Genomic DNA, 9,207 nt, shown 5'->3' on the forward strand with positions numbered 1-9,207 from the left:
AAACATGTAAAGATGTGGGTTTGGATTTTTTGAGAATTTTATAATCATAGAACCAGAGAAATAGACTTTTTGATTGGTTAAAATCTAGATTCAAATATCAATACATTTAATGTTTATTTACTGCATGTGGTCTCTAAAAATATTTACTTAGAATTGCTGTGTTTTCATTAAAGCATAGATGAAAGCTTTTGGTCTCCACTTCCTTCCCTTATTCTCCACAATCATTTCAGTACATATAGTCACTTAAATATTAATTCTTTTCCTCCTACCTTTCTCCCGCAACCCAAGTTTATCAAAAGTATGTGAATGTTATATCATGTTAAGTTCAAAGAATCTTTTTAAAAAGCTTTAAAATCCTAATTTATTTCCTAATTTATTATTTGCAATATTGTAGGTTTATTGAATATAACTTGGGCAAAAAACCCCAAAAAAACTAGAAAGAAGAAACCCCCTGTCTAGATGTAACTTATTTATTGGCTGTTATGCCTTCTCCAAAATTTAAAATCATTATCTTTTGATCAAATTAGTGGTATGCAAACTTTCCTCACTAGCCGAACTGTGCTTGTGTGTGTCGTATATACATGGACATATTCATACATGATAATATTGATGAAAACAAAGATAAAAAATGACAATATGGAGAGTTATTTTCACAAATACGAAAGCATATGGTTGATAAGACACTAACATCTTCTACAGAAACTCCTAACATTGATGCTGATTCTTCAAGCTCAGAGAATACTGGAGGTTTGAGAGTTCTGGGAGAGGTGCAGAGAAAGCATGTAAAATGGGGAGAAATGATATCTGACAAAAAAGTGACAGAGCTTTGATTATGTGGTTCTTGGAGACTTAGTGCAGAGACAAATAGTATAACACGCTCAGGGAGTTTTGTTTACTATATCACCTTACATTGTAATTGGTGTTTCCAACAGTGAAGCAGTCTACAAGAAATGGGGTTCATGTATAATTGTATGTAAATAAGTTTTGTTGTAAAAACAAAAAGATTTTTGGTGAAAGAACATATGGGGAACTTTCTTTGATTTACTAGATAAATGAGATCATTTTCAGGTAGCTATTTGAAAACACTCCACTTACATTTGCTTAAAATCCTGTTTGCAATCGCATTCTTGAAGTTTTCTGGAAATGATGTAATTTTTGTTTACTGAAATAATAAAGGAAATGGACTTGTATATTCTGTGGTGGATGGCCACTTAGTGTTCTTTAAAGCATAAGATATGTTTATCATTGAAAGTTGAAATTAGTCCCAGAAGTAGTGTGCTGGCTTGACACTTTAAAGGCATAAAGTCAGTGAGAAATGTAATTAGGGATAGCAGGTTTCTGTTTGGCAGAGATAGGTGGCGCATTTAGTTAACACACACTTTTAAATATTACTCTCTTGATAGATTACCCAAGAGTTGTTTTTTTTTCTCCTGACAGTAGTTGCCATTATCTGGTACTTAATGTGACCAAAGCTTTTTCATTTGTTTATTTTTTTGTTTCTGGTTGCTTGCCATGTAATGATGAAACCTTGTGGTGACGTGGTCAAAGTGCACTATCGTACATTGTGTATAACAAGTATGGGTATGGCGACTTGTCTGAAAGAATGCACACTACAGTTTAAGAAATCAGATCTTTTATTAGCCAAGTCTTTGCTGTCTCAGGCTTTCTCATAATTCAGCACAGTGTTACAATGAATGCTTTTTCTGAGTGCCTTGTTTTAAAGTTTCGGGTTTGTATTATCCTGAAAGCAAAGGTCCCAAATTATATTTTCACAGTGGTCCCTGTAAACATTAAAATCGAACTAGTCAAAGCAATGAATCTTTTCCTTTGCTAAGATATGTAATAAGCAACACCTCAGTAAAATCGTAAAACCACAATAAACTTAAAATGTTCTTTTAATGTTTTGAATTTGTGTCACTTCTTTTAAGAGATGGGATTAGGGGATAAGAGAACTTCAGATTTTTATATTTAATTGAAGTAACAGCATCTGCTGACAAGTAATAAATAACAGTGATTCAGTGTGAATAAATAAATTGCTTCCCCCAAGCAGTGATTCATCGTCTTTCATTGCCATCAGGCTATGAGATGGCTTCTTTTTGTCAGCTTATAGGGAAAATATGTGATAGTATAATAATCTTGTTTCTTTTACTGCAGTAGCAATATTACCTCCTATAGAAGTTGCATTTTAAATATTTAAATACAGTAATTTGTTTGGTTCATTTACTTAAGACTGAATTTTTAACTGCTCAGTCTGTGGTGGTTTACAATATTCTGGTAAGGCAGTTTCCCTTTTAATTTTTTTCTTTGACTAGTGAGTAATCCTCCTCAACGCATTTCTATCATTTCTTTTCACAGACTTATTGATAGATACATCATTCATATCCCATAAAGTTCGGTCTTAAAAAGTATACAATCCATTGGTTTTTACAGAGTTCTAGTTGTCAACACTATCCAAATCCAGAACGCTTTCACCACCCTAAAAAAGGTGCCTTATGCCCAACAGCAGTCCTTCTCATGCGCATGTGCCCCAGCCCCTGGCAAGTGCTCATACTTTTTCTCTGGATTTGCCTACTCTGGAATTTCGTATAAAGGGAATGGGACAATAGGTGGCCTTTTGTGTCTAGCTTCTTTATTATCAAAGTTTATCCATGTTGTTGCATGTATTAGGACTTCATTCCTTTTTATTGCCCAAAACATTTCTTTGTGCACATCTACTACATTTTGTTTATGCATGCATTTGTTGGTTCGTTTGCACTCCCTCTATTTTTTGGCTGTTATGAATAATCCTGCTATGAAAATTCATGTAGAAGTTTCTGTGTGGACATGTCTTCATTTCTCTTGGGTGTTAACTTAGGGGTAGAATTACTGGGTTATATGGTAAACAGTTTTCCACACAACTACACCATATGATTGATATCCCTACCAGCAGTGTATCATGGTTCCAGTTACCTTGCTTACACTTGTTATTGTCTGTCTTTTTTGATTCATTACTTTAAGTATGTTGTTCTGCTTTGTTTCCATTATTGAACTATTTTCTGTCATTATTCCTCTGTGTATAACATGTCTTTCTCTGACTGCAACAGGTTGATCCATGTTGTCACATGTATCAGTACTGAATTCCTGTTTATTGCCAAGTAATGTTCCATTGTATAGATACACTGTAGAATTTTCTTTATCACTAATTTTGAGCAATTTGATTACAATGTGGCTTATTGTCATTTTTTCGTGTTTCTTATACTATAACTTTGGGTTCATTGGGATTATTGGACTTGTGAGTTTATTCTTTTATCAAATTTGGGAAATTTTTAGTCATTTCTTTAAATATTTTTTGTTGCCTTCTTCTTTTGGGGGGCACTCAATTACACATGCATAATGTGCATTCCTATAATCCTAGCTACTTAGGCTCAGGCTGGAGGATTGTAAGTTTGAGACCAGCCTGGACAGTTTAGTGAGACCTTGTCTCAAAATTTTAAAAATTTTAAAAATAGTACTATGGATGTAGCACAGTGGTAGACTGCTTGGCATGAGCAAGGCCCTGGGTTCAATTCCTAGCACAGCAAAAAAAAATAAATAAATTAACATATCTCATGGATAACTATAAAAATTTTCTTTCTTAAGTTACCAGTCATTTATATCTAGCCTACCATTAATCCCATCTAATACCTTTTTCACATTACGTATTGTGGTTTTCATTTTAAGAAATTTGATATGCATTTTTTTATATCTTCCATGTCTAGCTTTTTGAGCATGTAGAAAACAGTATAATAACTTTTCTAAAAGAAGTCTTTGTGTTCTAGCAGCTCCAGCAGTTTTGGGCTTGTTTCATGATGGGCCCTATTTTCTAGTTTGTTTACAGGCCTGGCAGTTTTTGATTGAGCGCCACACATTGTGGATTTTACTTTGTTGGCTGCTGGATATTTTTATTCATATAAATAGTCAGAGCCTTTTTACTGAGGCACAGTTAAGTTGCATGTAAGTAGTTTGATCCTTTCCATTCTTGGTTTTAAGATTTGTTAGGCAGGACCACTCATCTTCATGCTAGGGCGATTGCCCCCCACTGCTAAAATACCCTCCTGTGTACTCACCACACTTGATGTGAACGGTGAGGCCTTGCTGCCAGGCATCTTTGACCTGGCATTGTTCCTGTTCTCACTCAGGTGCTGGCACTGTCACCTTCACCCCATTGCAGTGTTTCTTTCCTTGGCCCTAGCTGCTACCTCTCGTGTGTCTTGCAAAATACTCAGCTGAATACTTGAAGGGATCCTCAGTAGATTTTGTGTTTTCTTTTTCTGTTGCTCTTTCATCTCTGCTACCCTGTCCTAAGACCTCTTGCTGCTCTATTCCTTCTGAACTCTGAATTTCATTTTTTTAAGTTAGGGAGTAACTTGTGCTCTGCCTCAGTTCCCTTTCCCTGTTCCATAGCCTGGAACTGTGTTAAAACAATTGTTGGATTTGTCTTATTTCCTGTGTTACAGTGATCACTATCTTTTAATATACAGTAGCCAATGCCTTCAAGACTGTTGGTTCACATGTCTTGTCTGGTTTTGGTTGTTTCAGGTGGACAAATAAATCCAGTCCGTTACTCCATTTGAATCAAAGTGGAGCTACCTTCACTCTACCCCCCAACCCCCACCCCCAGTCCTGGGGAATGAACCTGGGCTGCTGTGCCACTGAGCTGTTATATCTCCAGCTGTTTTTCTTTTTATTTTGAGACAGGATCTCACTAAGTTGCCCAGGCTGGCCTCAGACTTGTGATCCTCCTGCCTCAGCCCCCAGATGTGTACCACTGTGCCTGGCTCCTTTACTCTTAATGTAGAATTCTGGGTTGTTTTTTTCTCCCCTCTTTTAGTACTCAAAAAGTGTTTAGGGGCCTGGGATTTAGCTCAGTGGTTCCACTGCCTGCCTTGAAAGCACAAGGTCCCGAGTTTGAGCCCCGGTACCGAAAAAAAAAAAAAATCAAAAAGTGTTTCACTGTCTTCTGGCCTTCATAGTGTCTAGGAATTCCACAGTATTTAAATTGTAAGTTTCTTTGTATGTGATATGCCATTTTTTGTTGATTACCATCATAAGTTTTGCTTTCTCTTTCTTCATCTTTTGAGACTCCAGTTACTTATATATTAGGCCTTTTGCTATTGCTACAAAGATCGCTGAAGCTGTTTTTTAAAAAATAATTTTTGTCCCATCAGATTAGATAATTTTGTATACTGTGTATTCACTGATTCATCTAAATTTTACCTCAGCTCCATTACTATATAATATAAGTGATTTTTAGTTTTTTCACATTGTATTTGTTAGATTACCAAAGTCACTGTTTGGTTCTTTTTAATATTTTGTACCTGTTTGTTGAGATACCTGTTTCTTCATTCAACAAGACATTATTTTTCTTCATTGAGCACAGTCATGCTAGCTGCTTAAATATCTTTGTATGACAGTTCCAGTATCAAGATTATGTTTACTCTTTGTAGACTGTCTTTAAAGTGAAGACAGATTAACATAAATTGAACAGATAGGTTACGACCAACACGATATAGAATATTGTTAGCACTCCAGAAACTCCAGGGATTTCTTGGGTTTTGTTTGTTTCTGTGTTTGCATTGTTTATTTGATTGGGACAAGACAGATTATATTTATAGGATGAGGGAGACAACTGATTAATTTCTGAAAGGGATGAGAAATACTAAGGTATTTGACTTTATTGGTCATAAGAGCTTTATAAATTAAAATCACAATTAAATACCACTAAAGTGCTATCAGAATGGTTAAAATTTAAAACTTAAATGACTCAAATATTTGGGAAACCTATTTAGCTGTATCTTCTAAAGCTTAACAAACATATAACCTAGGTAACAATTTGATGCCTAGGTATGCACCTGTTAGAACTGTGTTTATATTACATTAGAGGAGACATATAATAATATTCATAGTAAATATATTCTTAAAGCCAAAATTTAGAAATATCCCAGATATCTATCAGCAGTAGAATGAATTCATATAATGAAATATTGTGTAGCAGTGAGTATGAATAAATGACTGGTGCATGCAAGCGATGTAGAAGGATTTCAAACATGCAATATTGAATGAAAGAAGCCAGATAGAAAGGGGGTGTCAGGAAGACTGTTTCTTCATCTGAGTGGTGGCCATACTGGTATGTTCTCTTTTAAAACTCCATCAACTATTACGATCTGTGGAATTCCCTGTATTACATTGTTATGGTTTATACCTAATGTCTCCTCAAAGCCTCATGTGCTCATAGGTGGGGCTTTTGGGAGGTGTGTGATATTCATTACTGGATTAGTTAGTTCACTGATGGGTTTATAGCTGGGTGTGATATTGGGAGATAAAGCCTGGTCAATGAGGTAGGTCATTGTGGCCATGGCCTGGAAGGGCGTATATCCCTTCTCCTCCCTTGACTCCTGCTTGCCATGCCACACACTGTTTCTCCTCCTGCCATTCCCCTCTGCTATGCTGCTCTACCTTGGACCAGCTGACTGTGGACTGAAACGTCTACTACAAACTGTGAGCCAAAATAAACCTCTTCTCCTTTAAATTATGGTTGTCAGATATTGTGTCCTAGCAACGAGAAGGTAACTAAGACACCTGTCAGAAAAAAAAAACAACAACTTTCCCTACTGTATGTTTGTCTTTTTAAAACATCTAGCCATTTAGTTACATTTTCAGCATATCAAAATACATTTATTTTTTTCCGTAACTGTGTATTTAGGGGAAGAGAAGATTTCTTATAATTGAAATCATTGAAGGCTAAATTTTGATTCCCTGGGCACATTCTCTTAACTGTGGCAGAGGTACTGTATATCCCTACAAAGCTCCAGTTCCATACTGGAGTTATTTAAAATTGTTATTTATGTGTTGCTTAAATCTTTTACAGGAAAATTATTTCAAGACTTTGCAGAAGAGGTTTAATACTATTATAAACTGTATTTTTTTTTTGGAAGGAATAGTGCTTTTTAAAGCCAGTGGAGAATTTAGAAGTTGAATTACTACAAGATTTGTACAGCCTCTATGATGAGGTTCAAATGTCCTACAAGTGACTAATTGAACGACCAATTCAATTACTTTAAGAAACAGGTTGTATTATCTATTTCTGTGTAACTAATTATCCCAAAATTTTGTGGCTTAAAGCAACCAACAATTTCTGTGAGTCAGGAATTAATTGGCTTCACTGACACAGGGTCTCTCACAAGGGTACAAGGGAGATGTTATTTGGAGTTATGATCTTAACTGATGGCTAGACTTGAGAAAGAATCCACTCCCAAGCTCATGCACATGATATTTGGAAGGATTCCTTTCCTTGTGGTTTTTCAGACTGAAAGACCTGAGTTTCTTACTGGCCGTTGGGTGAAGAAGCCCTTTGTCAGTTCTTGGCCATGTAGGCGTCTCTATAGAGCAGTTTATAGCATTGCACCTATCTTCTATCACAGTCAACAGTTGAGAGCAGGAAAAGGTAAATAAGATGAGAGTCAAAGTAATTTTGTCACATGCATTAATTTTTGTTGTAGTCTGTTCATCACAAGTGATTTTCTGTGTCCAGCCTGTACTGTAGGAGGGTATTACACAAAGCCATGAATATCAAGAGTTGAAGCCATTGGGAACCATTTTAGGACCTATCACACTGGCCTTTGGCTATAAGTAACCAACATGGTAATAGGCATAACTTTGGTTTACAGAGCAATCAAGAGTTCTTCCCCATGAAGATTTTCCTTTGGTTTGTTTATTCTGACATTTCTTCTTTAGAGTGTTTGTCTAATCTTAATAAATGTACTCTCTTTGGAAGTTTTCAAGCCTTTTCTCTGTACCTCCATCTACTCTATTTTTCCTTTTATTTTCTGTCCAACATGGCAAAGAACTGTCTGTTCTTTACATGACTTATTTTATGATTCTAGAGTTATACTCATTCTGTGCTTTGAAGAAGTGGAAAAGTAAAATACTCATTTATTCACCTTCTGTTCTTATACAAGAGAGTATTTGCCTACATAAAAGCATTAGTGGAACTGTTACCTGGTAGTTACCCTCATTTACTCCAGCAGTGGGAGTTTTGATGTAGATCATCATTTTTTCCTCTTAATTATCGTCTCAAAAGGAGATAATTGAGGATGTTAGTAAATTTTTAAAAATCTCTTTAAAGCCTTCTTCATTTGCAATGAAATACTGTATTATTGTTTTTCATACTTTTGTAGGTAACAAATTTCAAAAAAAAACTTGAAATGATGGCAGCTTTTGGCCCTTATTAAACAACAGAGAAAAATTATTGGGGAATAAATATCCAATTCTATGAATAAGATGTTTTCTGGTTGTAAAATAACATTTATTCATATAATGTTTAAATAACACAAAGGCAGATGGTTAATAACTCCTATCTGTAATCATAAAAGTAAAATAAATTGATTTAAAAGTTTTTTTTTAATCAAATGGACATGTGGGCCATTAATCTTTTGCTATTTTCCCATGGGGAACAAATTTAAAATAATATAAAAATATTTAGAAACAATTTCTCAGTCATGGAACGTAGTTTCTTACTTTGCTTCTCTCTAGTTCCTCTCTGTTCTTGTGAGAGGGTTGATATTGAAATCCTTCTTTGTAGTGGGTGGTCTTCCTTTTTACCCAGCAATAGCTTTTGTAGCCAATCACTGCGTCAGCAGATATTTTGACTCCCAACTGAAAGAAAGTTTCCTCCAAATTTATTATATATGTCTCAACACTGAGTGAGCATGAGAAATATGTACCCATCAGTGCTGACTGGTTGGTAATTTCTGAACTGAGATGCCACCACGCTCCTCATAAATAGCAGAGTAACAGAATCACAGAGCATTTGGTGGAGATCAGTCTCTAGATGGATGAGTTCGTCTATGAGCAAATAGCTACTCAGCTTTTGACTTTTAAGAAGGCTCAATGTGTTTTCTACCCTAGACCATTAGATTTCAGTGACTCCCTAGAGATCTTGAAATTTTTACAGACTAAGGAAGACTAACAGGGCAGGAACTGAGCTTTGGTGTATAAAGGTGCATTGCATTTTATGTGGGAAACAGGTAGGGACGACTCTGTTTCCCTTCTAGGGAACTTTACTCCTTACCTTGCTGTCGTAGAAATTTGTCATGAGTGTTTAATGAGTTCAACTTAACATGATGTCATGAGATGAGAAAGGAATACAGATTTCATCAATGATCTGTGAAACCTTGCCAATTAAATATT

This window comes from Heterocephalus glaber, unplaced genomic scaffold (assembly GCF_053883595.1).
Source record: "Heterocephalus glaber isolate CG9 unplaced genomic scaffold, H.glaber_assembly_v1.0 deba00001481, whole genome shotgun sequence".
Taxonomy (NCBI): domain Eukaryota; kingdom Metazoa; phylum Chordata; class Mammalia; order Rodentia; family Bathyergidae; genus Heterocephalus; species Heterocephalus glaber.